The 19,665-nt window shown below is 35.2% G+C and overlaps 2 protein-coding genes across 2 annotated transcripts in view; both read right to left on the minus strand.

Annotated features, from left to right (window-relative positions):
- The window catches only part of LOC136032973 (uncharacterized), a 74,607-nt gene that overhangs the window by 15,740 nt on the left and 39,202 nt on the right, over positions 1-19,665 (minus strand). The window lies entirely within an intron of this gene.
- The window catches only part of LOC136032975 (nitric oxide synthase 1-like), a 31,436-nt gene continuing 28,685 nt past the window's right edge, over positions 16,915-19,665 (minus strand). The window contains exon 9 of the transcript XR_010618833.1: positions 16,915-18,882. The gene's annotated coding sequence lies outside the window, so the exon portion shown is untranslated. The remainder of the gene's footprint in view (positions 18,883-19,665) is intronic.

Here is a 19,665-nt window from a genome sequence, read left to right on the forward strand (position 1 = left end):
CATCCAAAGAAAGTTTCCTTTGAAAAGGAAAGGTTAGATTGCTCAAAAGTGAGGTTGAATTTGTCAAAGCTCGGAGGTTTGCTCCTTCAGTCTGTTTAAAGGAAAATGGATTCATAATTGAAGCTTTGTTCATTTCAATCTTAAGGGTGACCTATATTTGTGACAATTCATTAAATGGTTGTAAAGGGGTACTTTCGTTTATTCATTTGTCTTCTTTGTTTTCTAACAGTTTTTTTAATCTTTAAATTGATATCCATTTCTTACAAATTTTTATTAATACCAGAGGTTCATTTGCAAGTTTTCACCTACTTTGTAATCCCTGGTCTCACAATTACATTTAAATTTACTGAAGCTAGTAAACATAGAGCTACTATCTATTTAAAGAGAATCAATGGATATAAGTAGGTTTTTTTTTGTATTTAAGCCCTAGGGCCATGGCAATTAAAGAAGATTAACTTTAAAATACTGAACATTAAATAAGCATGATAGTCACAAAGAAAAACAAATAACAAAATTATACTTCTGTGTTCAGTTGCCAACCTGAGCAACAGTCATAAATTTTTTAAATCTTGCAGAACATTCACCCCAATTACATTCACAAGCTATCTCTCATGTCCCACACTCTTGTCCATACATCCATATTTCAGGGAAATAGAAGGACCATCATACTGGTATTCTTCATTTTTACTTATATTTAACGTGTTTGAAAGGAAGTTTCTATGGCTAAGTCAGTAGGCCAGTAAAGGACCTGGTGGTCCTTTAGCCAGGTAGTGCAATAGGAAGCTAGGGACCAGCCAGCCTATGCTCTTGCATGCCCTTCCTTCTTACTGTCCCTAGATTTCCATCTGTACTCATTTAAAGTTAGGCCAATTCTAGCTGAGGTTAGTCATATCACTAACCCCTATCCAAAACAAAATAAACTGACAATGCCAGGAATTAAACCTGTACCCCTTGGACAAAGCATTCCAGCCCAGAGCGTCTACCACTTAGCAAGGAACACAAATTTGACCAGAGAACAATAATTATTTTTAAAAAAGTAGAATATTGAAAAAAAATTGCTATAGTTGTCCCACTACTATCCTGTAAATGCTGTAGGCCCATTTTATTTAGACAAATCAATTTAAGACAGGTATCAACAAAACTCCATCAGGGATTGTATATGCTTAAGATACAATCAAGCTATTTGAATGCTTAGTTTTGTGATATTCTAGTCTTGAAATAACAAAAAAAAGTATATGATCTATTTATTTTTCACCAGCTCATTTGAGCAAAATCATTTGTGACAGCCAAATGCCCATGGTTGGCTTAGAACCTCTCTAAATGCTCTGAAACAGAAGGAATAAAAAAATTATACTAATCAGCATTAAACTGTCCCTTAAATTTAAACACGTGCATTTAATTCGAAAATGACGCTACTGTTAGTCAAGCTTACTGTGCCGTTCCCACTGGCTCTACTGCAGTTAGAAATGGGCAGTTACCGCGCAGTAACTGCAGTTACTGAAAAACCGTCAGCTGGAACACACCCCGAACCTCCTGGAACATTGGGAAACGGCTCATTTGAATGAAAATTAAAAGTTTTAGTGCCCTTTTTAAGTGGCCAAAAAGGTTTAGAGGGCTACTAGCCCCTCCAACACTCCTTTTTTCCAATAATTCGTCTGATAAAATTATTGAGATAGCCATTTTGCATAGCATATTGAAAGTCCGAAAAATAATGCCTTTGGAGATAACCCCCCACCCCCAGCACTTGAGGATAAGTTTTTAAGTTATGAAAATTTGCCTACTGCTTACGTCTAGTATGTGTTATTGGGACGTAAGCAGATATTTTTTATGGGGAGTAGGATTTTGTGCTTGGGATGGGTTTTCCAACGAGAAAAGTTTCTGTGTGGAGGAAAATTTCCATAGTGAATTTTCCAGGGGACATATTACACTGAGGAGATTTGATTGAATTTCTATGGAAAAGTCTCTTTATTTGTCTTACTTTGACTTTGCCTATTTACTTTTGCATGGGGAGATGTTCCAGGGGAATTGTCGGAGAGAAAATTTTCTCCGTTGTTTGGATTTCCGTGAAATAGTTTCCATGGAAGGGAAGAATTCTGGAGTGATCAGATCAACGATTAAAATTTACGTCTTTTTCAAATAAAAGTATGCTAAGGAGAATTTTCAGCGAGGATGGAATTCTCTGGAAGAAATTTTAGGGAGAGAGTATATTTTAAGTGAGAAGAACTTTCCAAGGACGGGAGGGAATGTTTCATGGGGGAGGTGAGCCTAATGTAATGCTCTTAGGTGACTCGGTTTGCTGTGCCTGAAGACCGTACTAGCCCAACGGTCAACTGCTTGACGTGAATCTTTTTCGGGGGTCCTTAACGCTTGTTAAGGCGAGCCCGCCGGGTTCGAAACACCCAATGCTAGTAGCCGCAGGCGTAGATAACTGCAACACCACAGTCGATTCCAAATGCCTAGACAAGTATCCGCTGGTCCTGACCGAGTTCAAACTAAGGAATCCAGGGTTCTCTTTCAACTACTGTATTAACTGAAAATGCAGGACAAGCACGATACAGCCAATAACATTTATAACAACGCCTAACAAAACCTAAAACATACTTACTTATGCTACATCCTTTTTAGACGACAAATGACTTAAGAAAACAAGCGCCAAAGCTAGAAAACTTTACTTTTTATACTTTCCCAAAAAACCAGATTTTTCCAGCCAGGTATTTTTCTGTGGTTTAATGACGTGCTCCGAATCGGCTAAAAGTCGATAAAGATTTATTAATTAGATTTTTGGAAAGGAATGGTTTTTAACATTTAAGCAATAATAGTTTATATTCATTTAATTATACTTATTGCACTAATTCATCAGCACTAGTTGAAAAATAATCAAAAATTTAGAAATAAATATTTTTTTTCGATCAAAGTAAGGAAAAACATTAAAACTCAACACGAACAGAATTTATTCTGTATACAAAAGGGCTGCCCCCCCCCATTGAATACCTTGTTCTTTACACTAAAGTTTGTCTATCGCTAAATACCAAATTTCTATTTTAGCAATATTACCCCCCTCCCCCCTTAAGAAAACAATTTGGTTACAGTGGTAGGATTTTCTGTTTTATCTTCGGTTGGAAGGGAAAGTGAGTTACTTATTCTCTTGGGTACAGCACTGTCTTCCAATCAATGGTAACGCTTGTTATACCACAAATTAGACCATGCACGTTTAAAGGAGTTCACAAGATCTCTTATAGCCATAGTACAATGATTGTGTTAGTGAGTCTAGAGGTCCAAGACACATTAAAACAAGGAAATAATAAGCAGGTATTGCCGGATTTGGAGGGACTGCCAAACTTCTTGGCTCAAAATCGGGTTGCAAATCGGTGTGACGAAGCTTAATCGTGTTTTCTCGATGTTATTATAATTAATCTTTATTCAGAAATCTCTTATAATATTTTATTTATTCTTTTACTGATAGTTTCTGTTATTTCCAGCTTTTGCCAGAATGATGAAACAGAATCAGCGCCTTTCTTAAGTTGACATCTTTCAAGATCAATCATGAACAGTGAACGGAATTAAAACTATCTTATTACGTCTCTTTTGGCAAGCTAAATTAATTAAACATGTTCGCTCTTTGAAGTTTTTCCTTTTTAACATTCAGGAATTCTATTTTTCAAAAGGATAAACATCCTCCCGAGCCATTGATGGTGCATAGGGCTTCGATTCAACGCTTCAGTTGCTGGGTCTTCTCTGCAGGGCAAATTGCAGCCCTGTTGCCCAACCTTGCGGCAAAGGTTCAACAACCGTTTCTATATGTTTGGGAAGTTTCGACTTAGTACCTTAAACTATTCCATGGATATTGCTGACACACCTTTTTGACAACTTGCATGCACATAGTGTGTTTTGATTTTGTTCTAAATCCTCCTTAACAGTTTAACTTTGAACTCCAGTCCTTTGCCGGAAGATCTATCCGTCGTGCTATCACAGCGTAGGAATTCTATTGAGCATTCAAGAATAGACTTGTTTTTACAGCAACTCCTATTATATGGGAAAAACATTTTCTAATCACAGTTTTCCCGTCTTTCACAGTACTGAGTACCGACAATTCAACTGAAGAACGTAAAACAAAGTAATGCAATAATTATGCAGAGCTGCAGTAGAAAGATATCTAATACAATTCAAGTTGATCCCTTGAAAAATAAAGAGACGTCCAAGTTTCCCAAAAGAATAACTACAACCAATCATGAAAAATTTAAATGCGAAAACTGTCACCAATAAAAATGGCATCTAGAATAGGGTTCAAAGTTGCTTTAAAAGCAAGTGGAAGTTTTCTTGAGTCAAAAACAGTGTTTCTCGCAGTCCAGTTGCAAATGGACGGCTCCGGTTGGAATTTTTTTTCTTCTTTTTGTTTATGAGCAGAATGTCTAAGAAAAAGTTCTTTTGGTTTCTCCTACAAAAACTATTTATTTTTAAGTGAATTTTTTTTTCTCTTAATCTTAAAAAAACAAATGTATTGGATATCAAAAGCAGTTTTCAGTCATTCCTTCCCAAAAGCAAGAAAATAAAACTTTTAACATATTTCGAAAAACCACTAGCCTTTGGTATTCTTACGGACCAAGGTAGACATCCCCTGGATTACTGATTAACCAAATTGATTGATCATATTGAGCAGACAAATTGATTAGACACATAAAAGTCTTGTAACAACTTTAGAGGGTTTTGTAAAATCCAAATAAAAAATTTATTCCTTACATACAATAGAAAGCTATAAAAAAACTATTTTTGTGAAACGGTGCGATTGAGTATTTGTGATTGTTGTGGCTAAGAGTCTCAACGGCATTAATGCTGAAAAAGAAATCAAAGAAAACTTGATTGTTGTGGCTAAGAGTCTCAACGGCATTAATGCTGAAAAAGAGATCAAAGAGACCTTCGAGGTCTTTGACAAAAATGGAAATGACTGAGTTGATATAGAAGAACGTCAGTATTTTCCTTTAATGTGGATGAAACACTCTCTGATGAAGATATAGCCAAGATGCTTAAACAAGCTGATTTCAATGGTTATGGTGTTATAAATTATAAATGTGTTTTTTTACTTTTTATACATGGATAGTTCTCAAAACGTGTTAGATTTTGAAACTGGAACTTTTCATTATGCAGCGGTCGTATGTGTATCTAGAAACGTGTCTGGTCAGAAATCCAATTCTTGGCAACTGTCGTTCACTAGTAAAATTCAGTGCTTAAACCACAAATTTAGTTTAAAATGGATTTCAGTCGAAATTTCTTACCAATAAAGATAGCTTATGCTGGCTAAACTTTTAAAATTGTAATTCTTGTTTTTAGTGTCATTAAGATATTTGATGAGACTGGCCAAACAATAGCTTTAGCGTGCTTTGCTATTATGTCTAATGTTGCGTATTTGTTTAAAATGGGAAAAAATAATTAAAATGGGAAGTGCTTTGCTATTATGCCTGATGTTGCGTATTTGTTTAAAATGAGAAAAAATAATGAAGAAACAAAAATTAAGTTTCAATTTAAAGATGATAACATAGATGAGGAAAATGGTCGAACTCGACACATTTTGATTGGTTGCAGTCGAAAATTCTAGACTTGGAGTTCTAGAGTCTAGAACTGGATGCTTGGCTGTAACTATTTTAGCAAAGCACCAAATTTTACTTGTGAACGGTAGTTGCCTAGATATTGATTATTTGCCAGACATGTGTCTAGACATGGGGATTCTAGCTAGACACGCATGTGAACGCCGCTTTGTTAATTCTCAAGTGTATGTGTATTACTGTATCGTATCACTGAACATTTTACAAAGCGGTGCCTGTTAAAATTAGTTCCCAGTGGCGTCACAATTGCACCTGTCTGGTATTTAAATTGCGCTTTGGTGCCATTTTTATTTTACTTTGAGTTTGGTTCTACCGAAATCCTCAAGAAGCTATGTTATTTCACCCAAAAGTAGGTTTATAAAAATTTTTTTTTTTTAGCTAGGAAAATAACATGAAGATTGCTGTTGTAAGTAGAACTAGGGATAATGGTTTGTACCACGTATCCCTATGTAGATTGTACGATTCCTTTTTTTCGAGGGGTCTTCAGATTTTTCGATATGGTGTAGCTTTTCTATTGCATTTTCAGGCCTTCTACGCGCCCTTCCTCTTCTAAGCAAGTATGTGTAGTCTATTAACCCGAGAGACAAAGTCTGGGCGGTATCTGACCTTTAATCTAGGTCTAAGCCCAGCTGCGTCAATTTCTAAGACATTTTCTGGCTAGGAGACATAACGCCCACCGCAAACACATGTGTTCTGACTTTTTGATGTGAGAGGCAATGCTGAACCTGATTCTAACCCCACCTACATATATTCCCATCTCTTCCCATTAGACAGGGAATGTCTAAGCGTCTCTGGTAAAGGTTAAGGCGTTTTTTTGTTTATTAACAAAAAGAAATGCACACATAAAGAATTTTTTTTATTCAGACTCTTCCTTTTTAAAATACATCCTTATTAATAAAAGCAAATGTCACTAAACTTGGTGAAATATTAGTGCCCACTCTGAGGCTATGGATTTTTTATGCTAGTGTTAGGTTGTCCTAACACTACCCCTGTAATAGTCCATTCCATGACACAATTGTCATGTTCCAAGAGTAACAACATAGTACTCATTATCAGGACAAACAAAAGTTTTTTTTTCTATTAGCCAACTAACTGAATGGGTCAAAAATTACATGTAATCAGAGCCAAACCTTTTGATATTGCTACAAGATCGCCTAATTGACAACTTATTGTTAACTGACAGAGCTCCAAATACGATGTGTTGACTGGAATATATTGAAGGTGCTTTATATTATAGTGGTAAATGTTTTCGTGAGTGGTTTTCCGTTCAATAACACGTAGGAGGGGGATATTGCTATTGTCAATTCCCGATGCTTCAAAGAATGAAGCGTAATTAAATATAAAATTGTCAGATGAGAAGCCGGATGGATAGTTGGCAAAAATAACACGATCCATGCGACTGTTGATTCCATCACTTCAACCATTAATTATATTTTGCTTAAAATCTAGAAAATCTCTCAAATTATCGTTGAGAATAACCTTCTCATCGCCAATGGGAGAGCTAATGTAAATCTTACCCTGTTCCATTGAATAGTTAAAGTGGCATGGACCATTCTTATGAGCAGAAATTGCTCTATTGGCACCACAACAAAAATCAGTCATGCCACCCAGTTCCTGTTATGATAATATGATAAATGAATATTAGCCTGAGTTCATTGAATCCATTCATTCCTCAGTAACGACTTAGAAATAATGTGTCTGTCTTTATGTTTGACTCCGCGTGTTTGTATGTGTTTTTGTCTCTCTCTCTCACTCTGTGCCTATGTGTCTGAGCGATTGTTTGCATGTCTCTATCTCTGTACCTGTGTGTCTGAGTGAGATGTTTGCTTGTCTGTGTGTCTATCTTCTTATTTGTGAGTCTTAATCTATGGGTTTATCTCTCTTTCAGTGCCTGTTTGTCTGAGCAGCTGTTTGTTTTTTTCTCCCTTCCTGTTTACGTAAGTGGGTGTTTGCTTGTCTCCGTGTTTGTGTGTCTGATTCTGTGTGTTTTTGCTTGTTTTTTTCTGTCTCTCTTTCTGTGTCGGCGTGCCTGAGCAGCTATTTGCTTCTCTCTCTCTATTTCTCTTTCTTTCTCTCTCTAAGCCTTTGTATCTGAGTGGGTTTTTGATTGTCTCTGTGTGTTTTTGTGTTTGACTATATGGTTATATGTGTTTTTAGTCTGTGTCTGTGCCTTTGTATCTGAGCGGTTGAATACCTGTCTCTCTGTTCCTCTTCTTCTATCTCTGGATTTTTATTAAACATTCTAAGCGTTTAACTTGCTAGCATACCTTGAATTTAATGGAGACATAACAAAATAATGCATGAAATATTCTTATTGAAATAATGGTAAGTTGAATATCATTCTAAAAAATGAACACTTTGAATTTATTCCATAAAATATTTCATGATGTTTTCTCTTCACATGTCACTTATTCCATTTTTGAGCCATATGAAATTTAATAAGGACTCAGTGATAACTTCTTCACATATTGGCAGACAGGAATGCTGTCTGCCAATACCATTTTTATTTTACTTTCGATTTCATTGCCTGTTTCCACATTATTTTTACATGGTTTGCAGTTTTGGCACATAGACATGATATGCATTACGACATTAATGCAACAACATCTTTTTTCCCCTTAGCTTTCATATGATTGCTAATATCGGAAAGATTGCGACAGAATCTATCAACAGGAAACGTGTTATTAGAACCATGAGCAAGAAGTTGGCCCTCGTCGTCAACTATTAATTTCAGACTTGCATTATCTTACGGCATTAGCTTCTCCGGAAATATTACTCTTGCATATCCACCATCAGCAATGTTGAATTTTTTCAACACACCAAAGGAATTTAATCTCTCACTGTCATGAAAACTTATACATACATTTCCAATAAGATCTCCATTAGTGCTTGTCTCATAGTTCAAATACTTATCCTTGTCAGCATTCAGCACAACAATAACTTTTTTGTGTGCACATACATTCTTCGAATATTTCATCTCCATTTTTTCATTAATATGATGCAAGTGTTTATCCTTAAGTGCACAATCAACATTGGGGAAAACATGTAATAAACAATCTACTGTCGCTGTCCAACCCCAGAGTACTATGGGGATGGCCACAAACGAAAAAAACTCTAACTTTAAAACTAATTTTTCAAAATAAATTAGTAAAAAAAAATACTGTCGATATCCAACCACAGAGTACTATGGGGGCCCTATAAAATTTCAAGTGTAATAAATTTCGTTCCAAAAACAATAATTAAAAAGCAGGGAGACAAAACCTTGGGGGGTGAGTCACTGGGGCCAAGGAGGGATTATTGGGTCCTGAAGGGGGAGCTTAGGGCTTTACACGGAAAACTGGGGTTTTGGAGGGGGACTTATGGACGCAAACTCATACGCGAACCCGGTAATGAAAAACCAGTATGTTCGGGACTATTTCTTTACACAAACTGGCCAGATATAGTCATTGCAATTTTGGTGCCGTTACAAATTTCGGTGTAAAAAAAACTTAAATAGCCAGTCAAATGAATCAGTATGCTCGATATAATTAGAGTACAAAAAATATTTCCTTCAATTGCATATCAGAATCCATGTAGATATTTTGTTTATTAGACATCATGTCACTTCAAACTCTCTTCAATTATTGAACGAAATACTTGGCAAACGAAACTCAAATAATATCGTTTCCTTTAATTTCTTTATCAACCAGAAACTGAGATAATGTGATATATTTGTGTTTCGAAGAATGAGAATATGTGTGCACTTAAAGCATCAGGATGTGGGTGCATTGGGAGTTAAAAGCTATGTGTGTATTGGAAGCTAAAGGGTATCTGTGTTTTAAGAGTGCATACAAGGATACTACTCACTGAAGTCCAACTCGTTAAACCTCTACTCACCTAAACGGTAGGAGGTCCCCCCTAAAAAAAATGCCCTAATGATACGAGGCTATGGATGGCAAATGATATGTAAACCCCTTTCCACTATGGGAAGTTTAAACTTCGTTAACCTTAGTAAGTTTCCCCCTCCAATTTAAATTATCATCTGTAAGTTTAGAAGTAGTTTTCCTGAGAATAAAAGGAATTCTTTTCAAAAAAGCTTTGAAAAAAATTTGCTACATCAGCTATCTGTTAATTTAGTGCTTCAATTCCAGGAGGAAGAATTAAAAATACAGGATACAATTGTAAACGCAGGGTTTTGCTGGGATGTAAGTGCGCTGATTCACATTTATTTCCCTCAATAGCAATAAAATGAGCTCTGTACATGCGTCAAAATAACTTCCTAGGACAATTCTGTAGACCCATATCATTTCCGAAACCATATCCTCTTTTTCAAGATAGCAAAAAGTAGCAAAACTAGAATTTTACGAGAAATATGTATAACACAGCACTCCAGAGAAAAAAGCTATAGAACGAGTAAATTTCAGGGTTGTATCTAACCCTATTGTTGGCAAAGGAGGGCTCTCAAATAAATTGATTTTATTGTCAAAAGGAAGCTTGGTAGCTTTTTTTAATTACGATAAGGAAAAAATATTTTCTGTGCCTTCATTTAATGCCTAGATAAAATAAACTTTTTTTAGAGCATTTCACAGTGAAATCAATATTTATGTTTGAGCATAAGTCAGTAAATTTCTGATTCGCTTGTAGTCTAATTTTGTTCAAATTTGCTTGACAAAAGGAATGCCCTCCTATATAAATATCGCAAGAGCAACTGTCCAGCAGGAAATAAGCCCTTGCATGACGGAAAGGTATCACTAATACTTTAAGCCAGATTACTTGTTTATGTCTTTTTTAGCAGCCATCTAGGATATGATTTAGTTGTCAGAAAAGTGCTTCGAAATTGCCGACAGGATACGAAAGACACGGTAAGGTACTTTGCGAAAAAATTAGATTATTCTATCACTGAGAGTACCAAATAATAGCAGGAGGGAGAGGTTTTTTAGGTGTTTGTCTAATGTGAAGAATTGAAGTAGGTTAAAGTTTTGTATGCACACCTTATTTTTGGTCGGGGGAGGGGGGTATACAGAAAGATTGGCTTACCTGATGATATTTTTGAGACATATTCCTTTTTAAAAAGTTTATGTGTTACTCTCAAAATCTAATAGAGCACTGATGGGGAATCCCGGTCTAATACCCGTTTTCTATACCCTCAGGAGGCAATAGAAAAATAATCGGTTCCCGTTAGAACGAATAGTGGATGACGCTTCTGTTTTCCTAAAGATATAAAGATACTAGGAAACCTTAGTCAATAGGAAAAAAATAGTCTCTGTAACGGTTTTGGCCATAGAAAATGGCATAAAAAATCCCTTGTTTTCTAACACGAAATGGCAGAACAGCGTGAAAATATTGGGATGACTTAAGGACAATGCCTTACTTGAGGGGAGACCTTGCAAGTTTTTAAAACATAACAATCTTAGAATCTAGAGTAAAGAAGCCCTGAAGGTTTTAAAAAAAGAAAAGACACTCTTATATAAAACCCAAAGCCTATTACATCGTATCCAAGGAAATCTTGATTCGGTGGGGTCTCGCAGGTTTTTTTTTAAAGAATCAAAACAAAATATTAGGTAACATGCAAAGAAATCATGAAGTGAACAAACTCTGACCCTTGCAGATTTTTTAAACGCTCTCTATTACGTAGCATGTAAGCCCTATGACGTAACATCCAAGGAAAACCTGATTTGGCAGGGTCTCGTAGGTTTTTCCTTTCACCCATAGGTTTTTTAAACATGCTTTGAAACAGATGATCCTGAATAGCTTGGTTTTGTTCTTCCTTTTTTAAAATTATAATATTTATTACTTATTTTGTCATATTTCTAATATGAGAGAGAGAGAAGGATTTATTCATTAAACAGATAATAAAAAATGGCTACTACCTCCCCTAAAAAGCAGTTTGTCTAAGGTGGAGATAGAGAAAAAAACACATATAATAAAATAGCACTAGTCCACCGACACCACTAACACCAACACACTCAACTATAAATATGAAAAAAACTTCATTACTTCACTTTTCCTCTGGGGACTACATATCATCAAAACCCACCACAATAAATAAAATAAATGAATGAATCAAAACTCTTAATCAACAAAAAGCAGTTCCTTAATGGTTTTTCGAAATATAACGGGGCCTCCAATACACCTTATATTACTCGTCAAACTATTCCATTTCTGTGTACCTTTATTTAAAACAAAAAAACACGAACGGGAAGAAATGCTTCTAGGTACACTTAAATCAACACTACCTCTTGTATCGCGTGAATGAACAAAAGATCTAACGCATAATAAATCAGTAAAACAGCGTGGTTGAATATCCTGCAGTAATCTGAAAATAACCCACAATACGTAAAATTCACAGAGGCCCGCAGCTGACAAAATTTTCAAGGTTGGATAATATTCTCGAACAGACTGACGAGGAGTAATCCCTGCTAAAAGCCTAACTACGTAATTTTGTGGAACTTTTATTGGTTTTAGGATAGATGGAAAAGTGGATTGCCAAATACTTGAACAATAAAGTATATACGGGTGTCTATGAGAAGAATAAAGATGGCGGAAGACAGATTTAGGAAAAAAATGCTGGAGTTTTTTTTATTATACCTAAATCTCTTACCAGAATTTTACTAGTTAAAGTTAAAACCTGCTTAAAAGATAAGGTTTCATCAATTACAATCCCATGGTATTTAAAAGAAGCAGTCCATTTTATAACTCCATTATACGTATTTAATTCCTTCATCCATGGGTAAAAATCCGGTGATCGTAAGAAAATTAGACTTGCTTATGAACGAAAATTGGATGAGGATTTATTAGCTTGAAAAGGAAAAGAATATATGGTGAAATCTTTGATAAAGTACAGGCATAGGATGGACTGTGCCTTTCTTCAGCAGGGATTGTTATATCTGTAACTATCCTATGTCCAAAAGTAGGACTTACTGTTGTTTAGTTGTGATGTAAATAACAAGACCAGCATCTTATGTCCAGTTTTTTGACGTTCCGACCTTAGCAGGTGAAAATTTCTTCATTAGTACGTAGCCGATAATTATAAGATAACTCTACAGTTTAGTTATTCCCCTGTGACCTCTATTGAATGTACAAGGAAAACAATCTTAATAACTTTGAAAAGTTCTCCTGAAACGTAGCAAATTTGGACATAATATAGTTTCAATCGGTGCCCTATTATGAAGAAAGTTACTTTAATAGTTTTGAGTGCCAAGCTTTTTTAAATCCTGATTGCCATACATTATTGTTTGATTAGCAATTTTTGTAGGGCTTGACCAACAAAAGATGAACGCTGAGCAAGATTCGGCTAGGATAAAACCTATTGATAGGAATTCGAAGGCAATTCCTGTTTCATTAAAAGTAGTTTCAGATGTAACAAGTTTTGAAGGAAATAGTTTGTGGAAAATTTTTTTAGAATTCTCGGGGGTCTCTTGCTTAGGCTTTGATATTATTCTTGGTTGGGATATACACCAAGTAGTAGGCACGATTGATTTCCGGACCAACACATTGACTTTCCTGAGTTGTGAAAATGATATGTCGATTAGTCTATCTTTTTCTGGTAGCGTAGTGATGTCTAAGAGAATAGTTTTTAGACCGATTCTCAATTAACGCAGCAGAAGTTGTTTTTAGGTAGAAGGAAAGGTTACGTTTACCTGAGGGAATGACGGTCGTTACAAAACCAGCTGATAATGGCTCAGAGTTTGTTTTTGCTTTGCTTGTGAAATATAAAAGCATTTTTTCAGTCCATGCATATGATATAGGTAATAATAGTTTTATAGAGTTTAGAGTAGATATTGACTAAAGTTTACCACCACATAAACCAAAGTCCTGTAATTTGCCACTGAAAATACAGGAGGCTCTGCAACAGCATATTTATGCGGTGACAAACGTAGGTATTATGAAACCTAGTAGAAGTGATTATTGTAGCCTTATATTCCTTATTGCAAAATCTCAGGAGAAAAAACCTCCTAAGCATGAGTGGAGTTTGGAAAATAAAATGGTTATCTATAATTGCCAGGAGATTAATAGTCTAGCTAGGGACAGTGCCTGCCGTATTAAGAGGATCTAGGATGTACTGACCCACCTTAGCCCAAAGAGAAATTTTAGCATTCTCGATTTAAAACAGGCCTTTTCAATGTAACATTGGCAGAAGAAAGCCAACAATATTATTCGTATACCGGACCGGATAGTGTGCAATATGTGTATCGTAAACTTCCTCAAGGTAGTAACGTGAGTACTAAGGTGTTATGTCAACGGGCTTCAGTTTTATTTCAGTCGCCGGAAGTGAGTGTCCTGGGGATTTAGAAAAGATTTTCCCAGATCGTTGGAGTGTGATGTGAAGAAAGGTATAAAGAAATTCGAGTTTTGAAAAAGAATTTTGAGCCGCTTGGTTTTTCTGTTTCTTCTCGGGGTATTTCCCAACTGGCTAATAAACTCGACAGTATCCAAAAGATAAGCAGATCTCGTACTGTTAGTGACTTGCGTAGCTTCATTAGATTGGTCAAGAGGTATAAACTATTTTTCTTGAATCTATGTGATTTAGTTTAACCTCTAAATAAGCTTTTGAGGAAGGGAATTCCGTTGGAATGGGGCCCTGATTGGGAAGAAAGTTTTTTTTTTTAAGAAAAAAGAGTTGAGTAACCCTTTGATAATATTTTTGTAATTCCCAGACTATTCAAATGTGACATATATTGCAGTTGACACACGTTTTGTCACTTGCGGAGTTGTGCTCATGCAAAAGATTGATCTGGGTCAATTTAGAAAATTTTAAAAGATTCGCCATTCTTGGTCCAAGAACTGTCGGGGATGTCTATAAGGACAATAAACGGCCATCTGATAAAACCTACAAAGGATTCAAAAACTTTCTTACGTTTGTATCCTGTTTTTCAGAAGATAATTGGTATGATTAAAAAAATAATATTTTCACTAATCTAAAGACGAAGGACAAAGCAGCATTATAGCTTTCGTATATGTCCGGGTAAGAAACTTTTGGTAGGTAAAAATTGTTTAGAGTAACAGGTGAGGACAAGTCAATTAACGAGAACAAGAACATCAAACACCACAAAGGTAAAGTATTATAATTCTGAAGTTTTTTCCTTCCCTAGGTTTATCTACGCCAATGCTGAAAGTTTAAATTTTGATGAAGTGGCTGAGCTAGAAAGTCTAGCTCAGGCAACACAGTTATCTGTCCTAACGGTTTCTGAAAATTATCAACAAAACCCAGAACCCTTAAAATAGGTAGTTTGGATGAATTTATAAAAATACGACCTGATGAACACCCGTCGGAAATTTAACTTGAAAACTTGAGGCAGTTTCCTTGTAAAGGTGCCGAGGGCGAGACATGTCATCTATTGATTTTTTTATTTTTGATTATTGAGCTTTGATTTCTCTTATTAAAAAAGTCTGCAACTGACTCACTTGGCTGCTTACTTTTAAACTAGAGTGTTTTTGTTGCTAAGGTTTTTACTTATTGAATCAGAGAATGAACTACTTTATTACCTTTTATCTATTTTAAAGTCAATCCAAAGTTTATTTTTCTATTTTCAATATTTTTTCCACCATTCCGATGTTTCAGAATAATCCTGTATTTTTCAAACGTGCCAGATTTGACTGAACACTAATCGACAGAAGTTCAACTCTATGTGCACTGTATTAATCCTGTCATGTGATCTGTCTGATCCAATCAGAAGTTTTTTGACTGCACTTAATTGTTTTGATAGTCTTTTGCTTTTAAGCCGCTGTGTTGAAAATTGGTTAAGATTATTTTCTTTGACTTCATTGGGTGTGTACCAACCGAACAAGGGAAACGGTTAAGAACGATAAAACGGAAATTTTGGTTCTTGATTAAGATTCCCAAGAGAGGAATGACAGAGGACATTCTATAGGGAAGGGGCTAAGAAGCCTTCAGGATATGATTTTTGAGTTATTAGAATTTGTTTTATACAATACTTATATAAGATTTGGGGGTGATTTGTACAAGCAAATTGTGGGAATTCCCATGGGGGGGGGGAATGCCAGCCCATTTATAGCTGACTTGTTTTTAAGTCAACTAGAATATAAATATATGATGGATAAGAATAATCCAATTAATTTAAAACATGCTTTGTCAAAAAAAAAAGATATTTAGATGATATTTTGGTCTTAAATTGTAAGGATTTCATTGATATTTCTAAAAATATATATCCATCAGAGCTTATTCTTGAGCCTAGTCACGGCGCTGGTCATGAAGATCATTTCTTAGATTTAAATATTAATATTTGTGATAATAATAAATTAAGTTTTAAAATGTATAATAAAACGGATGATTTTGATTTTGAAGTGATTAGTTTCCCATTCCCTGAAAGTAATATACACTCAAATATCACATATTCAGCGTTTTTCTCACAGTTACTTCGTTATGCAAGGATTTGTAGTAATTATATTGATTTTAAAAATAGATGTAAAATCTTAAGCCAAAAATTGATATCAAGAGGTTTTTCTGCAAATAAATTAACTTGGCAATTTAAAAAATTTAGTTTTCATTATAACGAACTTTTAAATAAATATCAAAAGAATTATCTAGAAATACTTAAAGAAATGTTCAACTAATTTCGGAGGTTCGAGAAATGTTGTCGCAGCGCCATTTATTTTGAATTGTGTTTCTAATTGAGCGGATTTTCTTAAAAATTAGCCACATGGTAAAGATAAATTCTATAATTGTTTAGTTCATTCAGGTTTTTTGCAATGTGTTAATATTTGTGATTTGGTAAAATTTATAATATTTAGTTTACCTATTGTTGCTAAAAAGAGGGATATATTAACAGGATAAGCTTGTTTTGGTTTTACTTGGTTGTTTTACATTTGCTGTTTTTTTTTTTTTTTTTCATAGGCATGTATTTTGGGGGTGATACCTGACACGGGGATGCCATGGATATTCTGTGGTAGCCACAACACTGTGCTGGGTAGAGAATTTAGAGTGGCGAAACCCTATATAGGCCAGTGTATTCTCCTGATGAGCCCTTGTGTTGGGTGTTGCCTCTGAATTATTTGTCTATATTATTTTTTCTATTGTTTGGTAAATGAAGACTTATACTTATTGACGACATGACTGCCTGTCCATGGATTATTCTTTATGGTTGATTGTGTATGGCTATGCTGTTTGACCTATGTGATTGTATGGATGAGTAGGGTTAAGGCCTCATTCAAGTGCTGGTCTATATTAATCACTAATTTAGGAAAACAATCTTCCTTTTCTCCTTCTGTCTCTCTTTTTTTTTTTTTTTTTTGTGTTTGTGCTGTTGCATTGGTGATTTCTCTTTTCATGATATATATATATATATATATATATATATATATATATATAGAATAAATACTTGAAGTAGTACTTGAAGTAATACTTAAGTACAATTTTGGCAAGTACTTGATATTTGATACTTAAGTAAGAATTTGGAAAGTACTTATTACTTGATATTTAAGTAAAAAAACAATGAGTACTTAATACTTGATACTTAAGTAAGAATTTGGAGTACTTGTTGCAGCACTGCTTACAGAGAGCAAAATATAAACCTAAAGACATGGCCGAAAATCTCCCTTAATGCTGAATTCTTAATTCTGTCCTCCCAGTGTGAAGGCTACTTTGCAAAAGAGAGGAGGCTTATTCCAGCTTTATTTGGAGCACTCAAGAGTTTAAACGAAGACTTTCTAAGTATTGTCACTGACGTTAGTAGAGAGAGAGCTTTTTGAAGCACGGGAGAAAACAACAAGGTCTCAAATGCCTGAAATGAAATGTACTTTGAGTACAAAAATATATTTTGTCCCTAGGAAGTGCACACCCCCCCCCCAAAAAAAAGGGTGGAAATGACCGTGAACTTTATTGTGTCTAATTGTAATATTGGACTCAATTTCAGCCATCCGTGGTTCAAAATCCTCTACCAGTTGGATTCTGCGTTTGTGTTTTTGTGTTCACCATGTTTTAACATGATGATTATGTTTAGATAACATCTTTAGGCTTATTATCAGACCTATTATATGGGCTTAAGCCTACAAGGGGTCTTGAGTGGCCCATAACTTAGCATTAAAATTTAGCTACCAAATTAAACTCATCCAGTGGTGTCACTTGGGGAGAGAGTAGCAAAGCAAAGTGGTTTACCCCCCCCCCCCCACGCACGATTATGCTTCCCCTCCCCTTATGTTGAATTTGTTTGGTATTTCCATTAAAAAATGGCCTTATTGAAAACTTTCATTGAAAAAACAACAAAAATACCCCCAAAACCCATAGACTTTGAAATATACATTCCCCCAAATCTAATTTCCTTGAACTGACAACACTAAATACATATCAGCATAAAAACAAAAACATACTTACAAAAACAAAATTTTCTTTCAATCTCACATATTGTCCATTCATTCTTCCTCTGCCTTTACACGCATCCATTATGAATATTGTTGGTTTTTCCACAAGTGTAGGGCAGTCTTTTTCGTTATTCCGAAAAGGTTCTACAACCACTCCGTGTCTATTGTACTTAGCGTCAAATGAGGCAATATGGTCATTTTTACTCCCGTGACTAGAGATTTAAACAAGGACACTGATACTCGGTAAAATTTTCCCCTAAGAAGTTCTATACATTGTCGTTGATCTGTTCAAGTGTAAGATTCTTATACTTTCTTATGGTGAAGCCACAACTAACGAGTATGTTTTCAAACTCAATGCTTTCTAGATCACTAACAGTAAAGTCATGTAGATCCAAATTTGGGTCAAAACTGTCATGGGCCAAAAAAGAGGGCTTTACCCTTTTTTACATAAATTGCTTCAAGGGGATGGAAGCTAAGAGGGGAGAGTTTATTTTCCTTTTCATCCTCTTCTTTTCGGCAAACAAAATACTTGCCTCGTAAGAGTTGATGAGAAAATGGAAGTTTGTACAAATCTTTTTTCTAGCGCAATCGTGTCTCGAATCACAATTACCGCCATATCCAATAGGCTGTTGGTTTTGTAGAATGTTTTCATGACCTTGCAAAACGTTTTTATGAATCTTGGTCCTCTTGCCAAACTATAAGAGCTATAGCCTTCTTCACAGCCTGAAAATACAAAAAAAATCCACAGTCTCTCGGTTTCTCCTAATTAGGTCACCTTTGCTTTCTTTATACGATTCTCTTATCATCCACGGTTCAGGACACCATTGACAATATTTTGTATCTAATTCAAAGTGCCCGTTGGTAGGAGTACTAGATTCAGGTTCTCTTGACTGCAGACTTTCAGATCATAAGACATAGGTCATATGTCTAGCACCGTTGCCAATACCATCTAAAATGAATATTTTCGGTTTGCCAACTAACCCTGGGCCTGAAATAAAAAAAGGAGTACAAAGTAAAGCCAAGTATCCAGAAGAAGCATGTACTATCACTATAGATAAAACAAAAGGCTGTACAAAGGCTCTGCCTGAACAACTTGATTGAAGTACTACTAGTTGACTCTGTAAGCTCATACAGAATTGACCCAGCTCTAGATGAGTTCCTGGAGAAAAATGGGGAATACAAACAGAAAAGGTATGTGAAATCGAGGATAAATGCCCCCCAACCCCCCACTTGTCTCCCTGGCTGAAGGGCCAAGATATGAGGATCGGCTCCATCGGGACTTTAAAGCCCAAATGCCGTATTTTTCTTTTTTTAGAGATTAAAATAATTAGCTTCCTTATGCTCTTGAGACCTAACACATCTATTGGGTCTTCATTCATAAAATAAGGTTAATAAAACAACTAAAGGTTATGTTTCAAGTCATACATAACCACATTCATAATAGTTTTATGTGTAAACCATGGCCATCAATTGGAGAAGACTCAAATCGCTTCCCCTGGTGGATTTCATTAAAAAACGACTTTTTTTTAAGTATTTTCAGTAAAAATAAAAATAAAAAAGGATTCTCAAATTGATAAATACAAATGTATGTATGAAATATTTTATGTAAGTTAAGTTTATTAACAAGAATAAAACTTAACAAAATAAAATCATTTAGATAACTGGGGGCATGCCAGAAACAGAAAACACAATCTAATTCTGAAGCACAAATTAGGTACACCATACAAAATTACAAATTACGATATTACAAAAAAAAAAAACAACATTTTTT

Source organism: Artemia franciscana, chromosome 11 (assembly GCF_032884065.1).
Source record: "Artemia franciscana chromosome 11, ASM3288406v1, whole genome shotgun sequence".
Classification (NCBI taxonomy): Eukaryota; Metazoa; Arthropoda; class Branchiopoda; order Anostraca; family Artemiidae; genus Artemia; species Artemia franciscana.